The sequence below is a fragment of the Rhinolophus sinicus genome, chromosome 16 (assembly GCF_057876585.1).
Source record: "Rhinolophus sinicus isolate RSI-liver-muscle chromosome 16, RSI-T2T, whole genome shotgun sequence".
Classification (NCBI taxonomy): Eukaryota; Metazoa; Chordata; class Mammalia; order Chiroptera; family Rhinolophidae; genus Rhinolophus; species Rhinolophus sinicus.
Window position 1 is genome coordinate 87,166,293 of NC_142516.1, and position 17,945 is coordinate 87,184,237.

A 17,945-nucleotide genomic window follows, 5' to 3' on the forward strand; every position below is an offset into this window, starting at 1 on the left:
TGTGTGAAATATGTCAGCTCTTTAGAACTTTGTTCACGTGTGGTTGAGTTTTGTTGTAGATGGCACAGCAGCTTTCAGTTTGACTTAAAATAATGACTTATATTTTTTCCAACTGAAATTCAAAAAATTGATATGGAGTTCACCGGTCTTGGATGCAAAGTTATATAGCATAGTTCTCACAAGCACAGATGCTGGAGCTGCGTCAAATTCCATTTCACAAGCTGCTGGCTCTGCAGTTTGTGCAAGTCGCGGTCACTCTCAGTCCCTCACTCCTCATTGTGAGGGTGGCAGAGTGTCTGCCGTGTGTGCAGGGAGACGGGTGAGCACAGTGCATAGCATATTTCCTGGATGATAGCAAAGGCTATAAAGTTGCATGAATCACACCAGAAGAATCCTCTCTGTCAGTGCTGACCTGCGTCAAGCTCTAGTGAGCAGTGCCCTGGCCACTACCCATCGGCGGAACACAGATACTATATTCAAAATCATAACTGGATGAGTTATAATTCTGCCACCTGCCCAACAGAGATGTTAGATATTTAAAGTTAAAACAAAAAAACTAATTATTCCACCTGCTGTGTAGGTTAGGTGCAAGGACTCTCACACGAAGCCCAAATTGCTCCAGGCTATTAACAATTTTCTTGTGGTTGCTATAAGTGGACATTGGCTAATAAAATGTCCTCATTCTCAAGTTTGCCATTTTTTCCCCACTGACATCAAAGTTAAGGACAGCCAGATTTACAAAGGGTTTTATAATAGGATGAAAAAGGAAGCGCAGTGATGTGAGGGCTTCAGAGCTCCGTGGAGACGTAGGGCTGGGTGGTGGTAAAACATGTTCTATGAGCTGGGCAGAAATAGCATGCTGCTGTCAGGGAGATGGTGGAAGCAAACAGACTTGAGAAATAAAAGTCTACAAAGTTTTGGTATTTCGTACCACAGACTCACAGGATAAAACGGGCAGCCTCAATTTGGTGCCTTGGGTGCAGGGCACCTGCCTCAAGCACCTCCCAGACATGCCACATCAGCACTGCTGCCACCAACCAGGTCTTCTTACACACGTTCCTCACAGGGCACAGTTCCCTGGTTTTGCTTTTTGATATCAAGTACATCTCAAGGACAAGTCAAGTTAGAAATTTGGATTTAATTGATTTTAGTTTTTTGTTTTTTTTTCTAATATGGGCTATATAATTTATGTAGCTTTTTCTACATAAAGCTACAAATCTCCCTGTAAAGATTGTGTTAGCTGCATCCCGTAAATTAAGATATGCTATGTTTTCATTTTCAATTGATTTGGAATCTTTCTAAGTTTCTCTATGCTCTCTTCTTTGAACAGTAAGTTACTTAGAAATGTATTCTTTAATTTTCAAATATTTAGATTTTAAAGATATTGTACATCTATAGATTTCTTATTTAATCCTCACTGTAGTAAGATAATGTACTGTGTATGGTTCCAATCTTTCATAAGTAATGAGAACTTTTTTCTGTCCCTGCATATGGTTGATCTCAGTAAATACTTTTTGGTACCTGAAGTGAATGTCTGTCCTGCAGTTATTGGACATGCTGTCCTGAAAATAACCATGAAATCAATTTGGCATAAAGTGCTGTCCAAATTCCTTCTTGTTCTTACTGATTATTTTTTCTCCGATTGTTTAGCAATGAATTTCTTATTTTAAAATGAGTACCCATCTGACATTATACATAGTTATTATATTATTCACTATATTCCCTATGCTGTACTTACATTCACATGAACATTTTTGTAACTGAAAGTTTGCACTTCTTAATCTCTTCCAGTTTTATATGGTATTGGGGGTGTGGGATATTAGACTTATCAGGGGATCACCTCATAAGTTATATAAATGTCAAATCACTACGTTGCACACCTGAAACTAACATAATACTGTATGTCAACCGTAATTGAAAAACAAGCAAATGAAATTAAAGAAAACAGTAAGTATCAACCTATCTGGCTTATTACTATTAAATTAGCCTAATTTAACTTAAACAAAGCATGATGTGGACTTGATACTTTGCCTGTGTTTGGTTTCATTGCAATCTGTGATATTCTGTTGCCTCTTTGCATTTGTTATTTTCAGTAAGTATTTGAAAGAGGGAACCAGAAAGTGCATTTTGTGTTAATTTCTAGTGTAAACTTATTTTCAAACAAATAAAATTCACTTTGTAATAAATAAAAAAAATAATATGTAAATTATGTATAATGCTTTTTATGTATCATGAGTAATAACTAATCACAATACATACCAGAGTAGAAAACTGCTACCTTCACCTTTTTGCCAAATACATTCAAAATGCTGCAGAGACTTTTGCTTTTCACTTTTTTCATGTAAAAGGAATAGTTCTCAATCAAAGAACTAAATATAAGATCTAAAACAATAAACTGCATAGAAGAAAACATAGGTACTAAACTTATAGACCTTGAGTTCAAAGAGCATTTTATGAATTTGACTCCAAAGGCAATGGAAGTAAAAGCTAAAATAAATGAATGGGACTATATGAAACTAAAACTCCATGCTTTTTAGTTTGCACAGCAAAAGAAACCATTGACAAAATAAAGAGGCAACAAACTGAATGGGAGAATAGTCTCCGATAAATGGCTGATACCCAAAATATACAAGGAACTCATACAACTCAACAACAACAACAAAAAACAAACAATCCAATTAAAAATTGGGCAGAGGACTTGAATAGACATTTCTCCAAAGAAGATATACAAACGGGCAACAGACATATGAAAAAATGTTCAACATCACTAATCATCAGAGAAATGTAAATAAAAACCACAATGAGATATCATCTCACTCCAGTCAGAATGGCTATCATCAACAAGACAAATAGTAACAAGTGCTGGAGAGGCTGTGGAGAAAAAGGAACCCTCATACACTGTTGGTGGGAATGCAGACTGGTGCAGCCGTTATGGAAGGCAGTGTGGAGGTTCCTCGAAAAATTAAGAATAGAATTACCATATGACCCAGCAATCCCTCTCCTGGGTATCCACCACAAAAAGTCTGAAAACATTTATCCATAAAGATATATGTGCTCCAATGTTTTATTTTGTTTGTTTGTTTGTTTGTTTTTAAGATTTTATTGGGGAAGGGGAATAGGACCTTATTGGGGAACAGTGTGTACTTCCGGGACTTTTCCAAGTCAAGTTGTTGTCCTTTCAATCTTAGTTGTGGAGGGTGCAGCTCAGCTCCAGGTCCAGTTGCCATTGTTAGTTGCAGGGGGCGCAGCCCACCATCCCTTGCAAGAGTCGAACTGACAACCTTGTGGTTGAGAGCCCACGCTCCAACCAACTGAGCCATCTGGCCACCTGGGAGCTGAGCCACAGCTCATTGACCTCATTCTAGTTGTGGAGGGCACAGTTCGCTGGCCTATGTGGGAATCGAACTGGCAGCCCTGTTGCCCAGAGCTTGGGCTCTAACCAACTGAGAAACCCATCTGCCCCATGCTCCCATGTTCATTGCAGCTTTATTTACAGTGGCCAAGCACTGAAAACAACCAAATTGTCCTTCAGTAGATGATTGGATAAAGAAGTTTTGGTATATACACACAATGAAATACTATTCTGCTATAAGGAAAGATGAAATAGTACCATTTGTGACAACATGGATGGATCTTGAGATTATTATGCTGAGCGAAATAAGTCAGACAGAAAAAATTGAGAACCGTATGATTTCACTGATATGTGGAATGTAAAACTGAAAACAACAAAAGAACAAGACAAACAAATGAAAAAACAAAAACTCATAGACACAGACAACAGTTTAGTGGTTACCAGAGGGTAAGGTGGGAGGGAAGTGGTAGATGAGGGTAAAGGGGATCAAATATATGGTGATGGAAGGAGAACTGACTCTGGGTGGTGAACACACAATGTGATATATAGATGATGTGTTACAGAATTGTACACCTGAAATCTATGTAACTTTATTAACAATTGTCACCCCAATAAACTTTAATTTAACAAAAAAGGAACAGTTCTCTGGACAAAATACTTTCTGAATGAATGCTGCTATGGACTGAATAGACATAGCCCCATAAAAGCCATGTGTTGAAGCATTCATCCCCAGTGAGGCTGTATTTGGAGTAAGGAAGGAATTATGTTAAATGAGGTCATACAATGGGGCCTGACCTGTATGTATTAGTATCCCTCTAAGAAGAGACAGCAGAGAGACCCCCGGCGCCCTTTGCACCCAGGAGAGGCCTGGTGAACATACAGGAAGAAGGTGCCAACTGCACCCAAGAGGAAATCCTCACCAGACACCATCCTGATCGGCACTTGGATCCTGGACTTCTGGCCTCCAGAACTGAGAGAATAACTGTTTAATGTTTCAGACACCCATCTGTGGCATTTTGTTATGGCAACTCAAACAGACAAATACAAGTGATTATCAAACTTGTTCTCAGCTCATCCCTGTGTTATAAGGAGAACACAGCAGAGAATAGGTATGTGAATAAAGTTACAAAAGTCTTCCCATGCAATAGAACAGTATGAAGTACATTTTTTTTGGAAATTTGCCAGCTACCAGAGTAAATGGTTTCAAGTAGTGACAAGGTTTTCTGCACAGACTTAGTGTTGGTCAGTGTTCAGTCACAAAGAGAGAGCAAATGCCAGCATTTCAACAGAGGGCATTTAACATGGAGAGCCAGCTGTAAAGCCATTGGAAAAGCCAATGGGACAACAAGGGCAGTAAGAAGCCCCCACTCATCCCAGGGCTGAAGGAGCCATGGAAGAAGGGAGCCAGGGCCAGCTGGTGGTAGTGGGACTATGGAGGAGATGCACTGTTCAGGAACAAAGGACCCATCCCTCCCTCCCAGCCTCCTGTTATACTAGTGCCTTCCATGTCACAAACCAGGTGGACACAAAGGCAAAGGAGCATAGAAAAAAGCTTTTGCCAATTAAGACTGCTGAATACAGAGCAGAACAAAGAAAAGATGGAGGTGGATGTGAGAGCAGACGGGAGAATGACTGACAGTCAGCATCACTCTTACTCAATGGCTATACAACGTCACATGGCTCAGGCAGCATGTCACACTGAACATATCCCCTGGGAATGTGCTGAAGTCTGAGGAAGCCACTAAGATAATATGTCTTGTTTGGGTTTAGAGATAGACGTTTGGATTCAGAAACTATTGTGACACCAAATTAAATATGAGAAATTGCCCAGAGGCTGAGTCAGATATATTTGTCATCAATTCAGCCTGATTTACAGAATGAAGGGCTTAGGACAACAATGAAAGCTAACAGTCGTTAAGCATTTTAATGTTATAAATTATTTTAATATTAAAATAAACATACTTGTAAAATGCACATGACTTTTAATGACAGACCGTGAAACCAAGACTACATTGCCTTCTCACTGCAGTCTGAACCGTCCACGTCTAGCCCTGGGCAAGAGATGTTAACTGTAGTACTTGGCCTCAGTGAACTCACTAACTTATAGTGGGGTGGAGGGGTAATAGAGACATTTTAAAACCATGCATATTAAAAAATGTTGCAAAATAAATTTTGAGCTATTCCCAACACTTGCATTTATCAGTTCCCTATTAGAGACCCCAGTATGTGAGACAGTCCATTTGCCAAGTCAGCAAACATTTCTGGCCACCTAGTTTGCCAGGCCTGGTCATATGCAGGGCACGATCTTTGCATTAAAGAAAACAACACACTTCTTTGCAGGCCTGTCTCCTCCATTAGCCTAAGTGACTGACTCATCTTTAAATTCTCAGCATTTACTTCTGCATCTACTCAGTACATATTAGCACATAAGTACTAAGGACTCAGTGCAGGAATGTCACCTTCAACTTGCTCATCTAGATGCATTGTCACCAAGTACCACCGATGGTTGCACTTTTTGTCCATCTGGCTCTGTTTGCCACAGCTATGACACCTCGCTCCATCCCGTGAATAATGTGAATAATTGTGTTCTTCAGCCCTGACCCCTAAGCCAGAGGTCCATGGATTAACTTACATTGTAAATGAAAAAAAAAAAAAATCAACCACTGTCACCAACACAAACAAACATGCATACAAGCAAGATCACATTTTTACAAAGTCCTGCAAGGCTGTCTGAACATTGTGACATGTGTGGAGTCACCCAGCTGCCTTACTGCACACCAGGACGCTTAGGCAGAGCCTTGCACACTTGTGTTGGTGGGTGTGAGCTTATGGAGGAGGCATCTCTACTCACGTCCAGTCGTCATCGCGTGCCACAGCACACCCGTCTGCATAGAGCAGAACGTGCTCTTCCGCTCGGATGCCTGAGTGCAGACACAGCAAGTTTGCACAGGTCTGCACTTCTCAGAGGTCTGCCGTCTGGGATTGCATGCAGACCTCTGTCTCAACAGAAAGGAAAGCACACCATGGTATCCAGGACAGGGCAAGTGGGGTGGCAGGGAGGCTCAGAGGACTGGCTGCAGCACCCCAGAGGGCCAGCGCCAGTTTGGTCCTGCTTTGTTTTTTTTTAGAAATCATGGGCCGCTTACCCATCTTTTCAGCTTTTAAAGAGTGAGATGGGGTAGAGCACAATTCAGGGCTGTGAGGATCTGAGCCTGGGTGCTTCCCGCCCACTTTGAGCCATCTGACAGAGGTCTCTAGATGCCAGTGAGCCTGCCCTGGCTGCTCTCTACCTAGTGGTTCCCAGATGGTAACGTGGGTCCTGTTCCCACAGAAAATGAGGCATTCAAAAGGGCGACCTGTCCTTCGGCCACCGCAACCTTTCTGAATCAGCCTCCAGCCTCTGGGAAGCCCCCACAAGCATGGCTCCCTTCTTTGTGGATCATTATGAAAAGCCACACACACAAGGAAAACTAGACACAAATTAGAAAATTCCTTTTGGTTTCTTTGAATGAAGTCTAATAGTTAGGCAACCCAAAGAAGACATGTTTATCTTAATTAACAGTAGAAATAAAATGGGTTTTTTGAACACTTGAGAAAAGATGCTTTCATTTATGTAACAAAAATTGTGTCTATAATAAAACTCTTAATAGGAATGAGGGGGGAAAGTGATTAATACACACACATGTGTTTGTACATATCCAAGCATTCACGGACATGTGCATAGATATTTGTGCTTTAACCTTTTTTTTTTTTTTTTTTTTCTCCAGTTAAAGCCACTAGTTATTGCCTGGTGGTGTTTACACCCGCCCAGAGAATGTCAGGTGGCACGCCACACACTGTTGGAGAGGCTACCTGCAATTTGAGAGAGAAGAGCAAACACAGTGCTTGAACTCCAGTGTTCTCCACATAGACTGGGCAGGTGTAAACGCACTGGGATAAATCACCATCCACCTTGCATTGTTATTGTGGGATCGGGCAAAAATGTTTGGCAGGCATTTCAAAGTAAATGCTTTAGTCCAATGACGGCAGCTAAAGGGGAAAATGCCAAGACTAAAGCAAGTGCATACTTTACTACGAAAGACTGTTTTTCTAATGGAATATTTAATAAAATTAATTGCAGTCATACTGTAATTTAATTATAACCGTGGTAACTTTCTTTAGGAAACTAAAGAGGAAAGGTCAATTTCAACATGAAATAATTTTCATTATGACATTAACTTTAAAAATAACAAATGTAAACATGTAAAAAATCTGCAAATAGAACAAGAGGAGGCTGTCAGTTCGGTTCAGTCACAATAAATACCCAGTTCTACTTTGGAATCCCTCCCTGGAAATATAAATTGATTTTCCTCACAGCAAGAATGTGGCATGAGTTTGAATACAGAAAAAACAGATTTATTATTATTGTTATTATTATTGAAGCATGTTGCCTTACCAGAGCTTAGGTGGATCCAAATTTCCATTATAAGTTGCTGTTTTCATAAGGACTTCATAACTTGGACATGACAATTGCCTTTAACCTTTACCTTGGTAAATACCATCTCAGCCTGGGGCAAGCTTTTCCCTCCTTTTAATAACACCAAAGGCAAAAATCAGGTGAGACTGCTGCTTTTTTCCCCTTCAGCTTTAAAGTAAAAGTTAGAAAGATATATATCAATGTCAAATAAAGATCAATTTGAGTTATTTTTTTAAGTTTTTAACTGTAAAGAGCTACTAATTGAACAATATCTTTGAATTCTAGAGAAAATCAAAAATTAAATTCCCCAAATGATTAGTTTGTATGTGACATAATTTATCTTCATCACAATTTTGATTTTTATTTAGCTCTATATGATAATAATTCCACATAAAATACCTTGCCTGTTTGTACCATCTCTTTTGAGAATGCAAAATAAAAATATATTAAGACTGCCTTAAGTGTCAAAATAATTCCTTAGTTTGAATACTCCAGTGGGACTACTTAATACTACTTTATCGTCTCAAAATAGAAAATTGTTTCAGATTTGAACCAAAATTACTTTTTCCAATTCCATATTCTCATATTTAAAATAAATTCATGTTTTAACTCCAAGGAAACCAAATTGTTTTGAATGTGTTTTGTTTGAATATGATTTTTACCACTGTGTAACATCCTCCAAGGCAAGCCGAGCCCCGAGGGTCAGGGCTGGTGCTGGGTTGGACCTGCATCCCGACAGCAGAACTAAAGTGGGAGCGTCTGGCTCACACTCCAGCTCTTCACCTGGACTTAAGTTTCTATGGTCTGTTTGCGTTGACTCCTCCTGACACTCTCCCAGGGCCTGACTCCCTCTGTGACTGATTTTGAATGTGATTCTATAGCTGGACCCCAGCATTTGGGCGTCAGCCATAATTCATTTTCTTGCTCCAAGTAAGGAAACTAACATGCCAGGCAAGAGGCTCGCCAAACTTCCTGTCAGAGCCAGGCACAGAAAGAAACCCTGATTTTATGCCCTGGCAATAATCTTTCGTTAGCAGGCTTATTGTATCTTGTTTTGTTTTTCAGTCTTCTGTGGGTCATGAACCCATTAGGGAATCATAAGAGAGCTAGGAACTCCTTTCCAAAGAAAGTGCATACTTGAAGAAAATTATCCGCAAAGTTTTAGGGGACCCATGGAAATTCTGAAGGCCATCAATAAACTATTAAATCCACTTGCCCCACCCAGAAACTATCCTATAAATGACCCAACTATTACACTATTCACAGATGATTATTCATATCTTCTCTTTTCTAACTTCAGACTCGCATTATGATGCTCAGCTGAGACCGTATTTCACTGAGAAAGCAGAAATAACAGAAGAGATCTTACACAAGCTCCCACCACTGCGCACATATACCCACCTACAAGCATCCACGTCTGTCCATTCGGGCTGCTCTCTTGTTACTATGCATGAATTCTCTCGGCTCCCAGAAAACCTGAACCCTCCAACACCTGAACAGTTCAGGACCTTTCTCACTCACACCATGGACACTGCTTCCGCCATCTGCTAACTTCCCCCCTGCGTTCTCCATTTCTCCCTCTCTATTGGACCCTTCCCATCAGCATATTAACAGGTTGCTATTTATTCCACTAAAAAAGAAATCAAAACAAGCAAATAAAGCTCTCAACCCCACCCCCTCATTCTAACTCACCCTCCCACCTCCAGTGATTGGTGTATTTCTATCTTTGCTTAGCTGGAAAATTGGAACATGATGTCTCTACTCCTTTCCAGTTGCTTGTTTCTTCCCATTTTCTCTCGAACCAGCCACGCTCCCTCTGCCCCCAACCAATCTACCAGAGATGTCCTTGTCTAGGTCACCAGCGGCCTCCACATTACTGAGTACACAGGCAACTGCTCAGGCTTTGCCTTGATGGACCAAACAGTAGTCCTGGTGTGGTAGATGCCTCCCCCTTGACTGTCCCCTTCTAATACCCAGCTCTCAAGAACACATCCTCCTGCTTTCCCTTGTGCTGCTCATTCTCCTTCAGTTGTCTCCATCGTTGTCTCCCAGACTGCTTGGTAATAGAGCAGTTCAGAGTGTAAAGCTCTGCCCTCTCCTTTAGGATCTGCACTCACACTGTTAATGATTTCTTAAAATCTTACAGCTTGAAATTCTGTGCTTATGATTTGAAAATTTAAAACCACAGTCTAAATCTTCCATTTGTACTGACTTTGCTAGTGTTCATCAGTATCTGACATGCTATAAATTTTATCTTTTATCTTGGGTTTTTCCCTCTCACTGGACTGTGAACACCAGAGGAGTCGGGGTTCTTATTCCATCATATTCACTGCTGCATCTCCAGCACGTAGATAAGAGCTGAAATGCAAAGAAACAACAGATATTAATCTAGCAAGTTAATGATTACGACAATAATTTCTAATTTTTAAATTAAGAGCAATTACTGAATTTCTACTCTGTGGCAGGCAGTGGGGTGACACGGCTTGCTAATTTTACAATATCCATCACTTCATACCTGGAGATAATTCTCATGATTTCAATTTTACAGATGAATCGCCTGAAGAAAATCTAGAGCAGGGTCAGCAAACTGCTGTCCTGGGACCAAATCTGGCTCACTGCCTGTTTATGACTCTGGAACTAAAAATACTTACATTTTCAAATGGATAAAAAAGAAAAGCAAAAGAAGACTATTTGATGACATACGAAACTCAATTCAAATCCTGCTGTCTGGATAAAGTTTTATTTGCACACAGCGTTCACATTGTTTGTGTCTGGTGTTGGCTGACTGTGGCCCCAAAACCTAGACTGCCTGCAGTCTTAGGGCCCTTTCCAGCGCAGCGTGGCAGCCGCTCTAGAACGCATGCGCAGCGAACACCTGTGGCAGGCACACGACTGGGCCCAAACTCTGTCTGTTCCCGTATGTTCCGCAGCTTTCGAGGTCATCCCTAAGCTGTAAAAGAATTGAAACAGTATCTTCAAATAACAGGCGCGCCATCCTCCGAAGGTCACTTGTGCCCTGCAGAGCAGGGCCAGGGGGCGCGGGCGACAGTGGGAGCAGGTGAGGTCATAAGGCCAGGCAGAGGTGACAGGAACACCACTCACTCCGCTCTCTGCGCAGAGCCACGCCCGTGAGCCCTGCCCCCCCCCCCCACACACACACACACATGTCTGCGCATCTGCGTGTCAGGCCTCGGCAGTGTGTTCTGGCTGCTCCGCAGTGTGTCCTTCTCGGGGCTCACCTCGCGCAAGTTGATTCACAGTGATTGCTTCTATTTATTGTTTTTCATTAGCATGGGGAAGATACTTTGGAGAATTTTTCTTCACACTTGCTTTGTGAAGCTATGTACTACGAAATTGATAAAGAGAAAAAATAAAGTTCAACAAATGTTGCTGGAAAAATTAGTTATCCATATGGAAAAAATGAAAATGGATTTCCTACCTCTAACTATACACAAAATTAACTCCAGATGGATTAAGAACTTAAACGTCAAACTTATAGAATAAAATATGGAGGAACAGCTTTACTACCTCAGGGTAGGGAAATAGTTTTACAAAAAATGACACAAAAAATGCCAAACATAACGAAAAAATTAAACATTTCATTATAGTAATTTTTAAGAAATATCTGTTTACAAAAAAAAAAAAAAACCAAAAAAACTTAAGGCAGAGACAAGCTATAAACCAGAGGTAAATAGTTGCAACACCTAAAGCTGACAAAGGATTAGTACCAGGAATATGCAAAAAACAACCACAAAAACACTTTTTCAAAGGAATAAGAAAAAATTTCACCAGAGAAAATTCAACAAAACACAAGAACAGACATTTACAGAAGAGAAAACACTTAAGGGTAACAAACATGAAAAGACACTCAAAGTTACTAATTAAAGAAATGCAAATCAGGTGCCTGGATGGCTCAGTTGGTTAGAGCACCAGCTCTCAACAACAGGATTGCTGGTTCAATTCCCGCACGGCATGGAGGGTTGCGCCCCCTGCAACTAAAGATTGAAAACAGAGACTCAACTTGGAGCTGAGCTGCGCCCTCCACAACTAGATTGAAGGACAACTACTTGGAGCTGATGGGCCGTGGAGAAACACACTGTTCCCCAATAAAAAAAAAGAAAAAGAAAAAAAAAAAAGAAAGAAAATTTAAAAAAAGCAAACCAAGGTGAAATAAAAATGCCCTCTTAACCTCTTTAGTCTGTGAAGATTAAGAAGTCTGTTGCAAAGGATATGAACCAATGGAGGTTGTCATGCCACTGGTGGGTGTGCAAATTTACAACCACATGGAAAATATTTCAGCATTACTTTGTGAAACTGAAGATGTACATACTGAATGACCAGCAATTCCACACCCAGGAGTTTACCCAAAAGCACTGAATGTTCATAGATACCCCTGTCTTAATTGCCAAAAAGTGTAAAGAATCCAAGTACCTATTCATGAAAATGATAAATAAATGAAGGTACAAACACAATGGAATATTACACAGCACTGAAAATGAAAGACTAAGAGCTCATACAACAACATAGAATAATCCTTAAAATCACGGTCTTAGCTCAAGCTGCTATAACCACATACTACAGATGGAGGACTGAAAGAGCAGATATGTATTTCTCCCAGTTCTGGAGGCTGAAGGTCCAAGGCCAAGGTGCCCGTAGATTTGGTTCCTGGAAAGGCCCCAACCTGGCTTTGCAGCCAGCTGGCTTCTCGCTGTATCCTCACATGGCCTTTTTCCAGGATGTTGCTGGAGGGAGAGGAGGCTCTGACCTCTGTCTTCTTATGAAGGCACTAATCTCATGGGGCCCCATCCTCATGGCCTAGTCTAAACCCAGTCACCTCCCAAGGACTCCAGTTCCTGATACCACCAAAGTTGGGGGTGAGGGCTTCAACAAGTGAGTTTGAGGGGACACAGCATTCAGCCCATAAAAGACACATCCGTGAAAAATCAAATATGAGAGAGAGCATGTAGCATAATACCCTGAAGCATGTAAATGCAAATGATATGTTATTTAGGCTGATGTGAAATGGGATGGAAAGAGCACATAGAGGATATCCAAGGCCCTTGATTGGGTGGTGGTACACAGGAATTCAGTCTGTCATGAAATGAGTAAGTGAATGAAAACAGGTGCGTGGAGGAGGGCTATGCATGGATTCTGAGTGATGGTGTGATAGGGTGTCATTAACTACATTATAATTGATTCAACACTTGAGAGCCAAAGAAACAGAGAGAATGGGCAGGATTTGATGAAGTTCAGGGGATCAACACCAGGCAATGGAGACTAAGTGTGAGGAGGAGCTCCCCAAGGATCCCAGTTGGCTGGTGTGAGATCTAGCAGGCATGCAAGGGCATGAGGACACTTGTGTAAGCATCTACATTGCCGGAGAACCACTGAGAAGAGGTACATGCTTTCATGAATCTTTCTTTCCAGAGGAGGAAGGCAGTCATGGAACAAACAAATAATAAGATAATTATAAAAATACATTTGTCAATCAAATTAAGGTATAGTTCAAACTCTACTGAAACAGTGATGGGGCAGATGATAGTGATGGATTAGCACTTCTCCCTTATCTTCTCCCAAATTTCATTTCAGAAGACCTAAAAATCACAAGCTTTCTGTCATCTCTCTATCATAGCTATTCACCAGGCAGTCTCATTCTAAGAAAATATTTGTCCCGAAGTTCGAACCTCCTAACTCAATTTTCAAGTCAGTTCAAGTCAGCACAGCTTTTTGCACCTGCATTGCAAACTCCTAGAAACGGGAATTCATAACAAAAACACAGTAACCTTAGGACTTTCTGGTTCATTACCCTTGGGTTGATCCATAAAAAGTTTAAAGTGGAGACAAAAGCAGGAGATGAGCTAATATACTGAGCCCTCTTGGCGCACTGAAAAATGACTCGTCTAGTGCAAGGAAGCCATACATCCACTTCTCAGTGTACACACTTAATACGACTCATTCCACTTCTTCTCCTAAAATAGGCTGATGTGCATTATGTGAGGGTGAGTTTCCGCCCCTCGTCCCCCATCTACACCACCCACAACTGAATACAGCAAAGTTGAATAAACAGGTCGTTTGCTCTAGGGAGAGGCAATTACAAGTGACAATCTGGATAAGAGACCACCAACAAAGCCTGTGTAAGAGAATAACACTTTTCCTGGATACCAGGTAGACAGTTCACTTCCGACACAGGGTGTATGGAGACATTAAAAGCAGGTTGCTTTTACATAAGGTGACCATGCAAATGTTTGTCTCACCTGGAATGCCTATGAGCACGAGATGGGGCACTAACAGCAATTAAGCTGAGGCAAGTGACCTTAACCTGAGCTGGGCCAGCTAACCAATACTTATGTCATCCTAACCAAAACAAAGGAGCCCCTTGCATCAGTTTCTTCGTCCCTGCTTTTACTTGGCGTATCCCCCCTAAGAAGGTAAGTAACCAACAATGGAAATGTGACTTAGGGTTTAATGGCAATTTGCTGCTTTGTTTGGATGCAGCACTTGACTATCATTCTAATATGAGATTATCTTGAAGATGACTTTTTTAGAAAAGGCACTTCTGCATAATTAAAAATGTGCAAATAAGCACATATTATGATTTTTAATATTGGAAAGAAATATACCCGAGTGTCAATAGTGTTTTGCTCTCGAATATGGGGTTATAGGTCATTTTTAATTTCTTTTTGTGAATTTATTTCAATTTATCTAAAATATGTTATAATTATATATTATATTTAAAGTGTTTTATGTCATTCTCACGTTTTGTTTACAAATGTTTTCATAAATCAAATTATGGCTGGTGATGACATATCCAGGTTGTTGTGATGTCTTCAAGACGTTGAGGCTTTGGTATTCAGCTATGATAGGACCCTTCCCTCTCAATTTCCGAAAATCATGAATTGCTCTGTTATGGGGAAACCCTGGTTCAGAACCAGGTGAGATTAGAGCCAAAGGACTGGAGACTGTAAGCATTTATTATGAAAACTTGTAAAACTGGTACAGGTGTTTATTTCCTCTGGCATCAATAAAAAAGCAGTATGTTGACATGAAAAAGACTGGGCCCCTTGAATAGCATTTCCCTTAAGATTCATTAACTGAATGTCCTCTCATGACTTTACCAACAGGTTACATACACTGTGTGTCGTGAAAAATGTCTGACAGAGTAGCTTTCTTAGCAAGTTCATCAAATGGCTGAGGAACTGCTGTGAAGCATGTTGACACATGGTCATATTCCTCAGTTGTCTCATGACAACACATTCTGTTTCCTTCAGGAGAATGGGACCTCTTTAAGGGCACATGCATTGTATCTTCTTCAAGGACCTTTCCCCCCTTTATTTCATCAAAGCCCTAACCACAGTAAGACCCATTCTAAAGCCCTCCCAAGAGCCTTAGTTTTTGTTTTCTTCTAAAACATTTATTATATTACATTTCAACCAATTTATTACGATGCTTTTTTGGTAAAATGTAACTTTAATCACTGTGGAATATTTTAAAGTATGGAGAAAAATTAAACAAAAGAAAATCATCTGTAAACCACAGTTGACATTTTGTGAGATCTTTCTAGTCCTTATTTGAAGGCCATATACACACACAGACTATCTACTTTTTGGTATCTACCTGTCTGTTCATCTATCATCTGAAAACAAGGTGTTTTCTTTAGGTTTCCCTCCAAAAATTTGGATTTATATTGTACCTGATATTTTGTAGCTTGCCTTTAAATTTAATATCATCTGAATAATATATGATGTCATTATTCTATAACTTATTTTTAATTTTCTGGTTATGATCATTACATCATTATTTTTAAGTATGCATAGTAGTCCATCCTAGGGAAATACATGACTAAAACGTGCTCTATTATTGAACACTCAGACCGTCCACGTGCACACTGCTACTCTAGCATGCTTCAGGGACTCATGCCTCCAGTGCTGATTCTGGGCTTGGAGATACAGCATGAGAATTTTCTTGTTGCCGTAACAGATTATCACAATTTAGAGGCTTAAAAGAATACAAATATATCACTTTATAGTTCTCAAGGTCAGAAGTCCAAACTGTATTTACAGGAGTAAAATCGAGATGTGGGCAGGTTCTAGGGTCACCCGTTGTCTGTACCATCCAGCTTCTGGAGGTTTTTTGTGTCGGTTGCTCATGGCTACATCGCTCCAACATCTGCTTTGGTTGTCATGTCCGCTTTGACCCTCCCTCTCCCTGCCTTATAAGGACTACTGTGATTACATTGGGCCCACCCAGATGATCCAGAAGTTTATCACCATCCCAATCCTTAACCTAATCACCTTTGGAAATGTCTTCTGCCATGGAAGGTAATATTGACAGGTGTTGGGGTTAAGATGTAGATGTTGGGGGGCGGGGTACTGTTATGTCTACCGCAGATTGCTTTGGTCAATGAGATATCAGCAAATGCAGTGGAGACTAAGACTGGATAAGCATTCAAACACTGGGCCTTGTCCTCTGGGAATTATGCTGCCACCATGTGCAAAATCTATGTTATCCTGACAGAGACACCACTGGATGGGGCACACAGTGCCCAGGGCCTTGGCACACAGCCCGTCCTATGAGGGAGGCTGTCTTGGGTTATACAATCCTAACTATATTGTCAGATACGGACACGAGTGACCCCAGGAGAGATCAGCAGGAATACCCGGCTCACGTTGGAGAGTCTTGAATAAATAAGTCATGATAGTTTGGAGACACTTGGTTTGGGGTTGTTATGCTGCAGTATGGAATTTGCTGTTTTAAACAAAATTGTGATGACCAATAAAGTATGTGTGAATTAGATGAAAGCACTCTTCGTGAATAGACAGACCCAAAAGGAGAATCTCCAGTGATACGATTTCAAGCAGAATAATTTTCTGCTATTAATACGGCCCTTTGAGTAACTTTCAAGCCCAGTCAGGTTGGTAGCAATACACTCTGGTGGAAAAAAGAAATACCTTGATCTTGGCACAGCTGAACAAGCTACTTAACATCTGTAAGCCTTCATTTTGTCTGTATTTCATCAGTAAAATTGGGATGAAAAATAGATAGAGACTCCATTGCTCCTCTCCTCTGGGACTCTTGTTGTCCAGTAAAGCTGTCTGTAGTCAATGTGCTTTACAAGCTGCAGGTGCGGTAACCGTGGCAGCTCCTCCTCGGTCCTCACTAGGTGTTTGGATGCAGCAGGAGGATGGGTGTGTCAGGGAGTACAGATGAGTCCCTTAATCTTCCCTTTTTGGCTTTGTCCTCCATAAAATTTCTTGGTTTTTCTACTTCTGAGAGTTGCATCGAGCACTGAGTGAGATGGCATATGTCAGACACTAGGAAAGTGGCACTGGGTGGGTTTCTGCTCCTGTCCTGTTCTTCAAGCCCCACCCCAACCACAGCTGACCATTCCTACCAGCTGTGCTTAATGTGTGCATTTTGCTGCCTTTATGAAAAGGGGGAAGACTAGTAGGCATACTCATTACTTAATATTTGACATGTGCATGCTAAGTGGTTTACGTTTCTCGTATTATTTGACTTTGAAAGAAAGGAGACTGGTTGAGGGCCACAGACAATGGGCAGCAAAGTATCTTGAAATGGAAGGGGAGCCATAATGAGGAAATGTGCAGGACTTAGCCAGCCAGAAATTCTGGACATTAGTAAAAAGCAAGTTACTCAATATTGCAAACATCGACACAATCAAACATGTCTATGATGATAGATGAGCTAAATAAGCTAAGCAAAACTCTCATTGCCCAGGATAGGGATGGCTAGGAACTCATACACAGATTCAAGTCATGTGAATAATTGAAGATTTTCATTCATGTGCAATGAATGCATTCAACAGCTGCAACAGAAGAGGTGGCTTCTCCAGCCCACCTCCCATAGGACCTTGTCCTGAATAACCCAGTTCTTAGTCATCTTTCTTGCATGGTGGACTCCAGATCTGATGTAGTCTCCTTTCCAAGCAATTTGACAATAACTTTTATTTTAGTACTTAATTGTGCTCACTGTGGTTAATTATTCACAACTGTGATTCTTAGCTCACTTAGATTAGGAAAAAGTCCATATCTTCCATTTTCTTATAATTTTGATGAGCCGCCTCCAAACTTTTGGACCCACAGTTCAGGAAAATTTAAAAAAAAAAATTCTAGAAGTTAA